An 875-nucleotide genomic window follows, 5' to 3' on the forward strand; every position below is an offset into this window, starting at 1 on the left:
TCCGAATAGGGTAGGCGAAATTTTGTTTCCCTGTTCTACGGAGCATTCTATGTCAAAGTAGTCCGTGAGGTGCCCATTAACATCAACCCTTGCCCGAGAAGTGCTGTACAGATGTCGCAGTATATTATAGAACTGTCCTTGAACGCCGACGGATAATAGTTTTGCCAGCAAGCAGTCTCTGTCAACCCGGTCGAAGGCCTTCATCATGTCGATAAAGCACGCATATGTCGGTAAGCCTTGAGATTTTCTATTGCGGATGATAGAACATAGTGTGAATAGATGGTCTGTACAGGAACGCAGTTTCCGGAAGCCGTTTTGTTCATCTACTATTATATCGTTCGAGTCCAAATATGTTGTTAGTCGGCTGTTTAACACACTTGAGAAAATTTTGCTAACCGCCGGAAGTAGACTTATTCCACGGTAGTTGAGCGGTATACGACGGTCGCTTGTGCTGTTTTTCGGTATTTGCCTAATGATGGACGATGACCATAACGCGGGCGTTATCCCAGTGATAAAACATTTGTTAAAAAGTTCATGGAGGAGCATGTATGAGTTTTCATTCTTAAACACTTCATATGGGAGTAGGTCTTCACCACATGCCTTGCCATTTTTACAATTCAGTACAGCCTTTCTTATTTCAGCAATGGAAATGTTAGCGTTCAAAATTGAACACGAGTTGTCCTCCTGGTTTTCAATACAGTGTTCTTCCAGGTCGGTTTTGAATTGTTTGACATCATTATAAAATTGTTCGTCAAAGTTTGATCCTTCGCAAGCTTTTGCTTTGTTAATTAGATTTTTAAAGTCAGTCTCCCATCTTTTAAGGACACTTGTTCTGTCAAATACAATGTCGCCGTTTTCGTCAAGTGTCTCCATGG

The sequence above is a fragment of the Dreissena polymorpha genome, chromosome 1 (assembly GCF_020536995.1).
Source record: "Dreissena polymorpha isolate Duluth1 chromosome 1, UMN_Dpol_1.0, whole genome shotgun sequence".
Taxonomy (NCBI): domain Eukaryota; kingdom Metazoa; phylum Mollusca; class Bivalvia; order Myida; family Dreissenidae; genus Dreissena; species Dreissena polymorpha.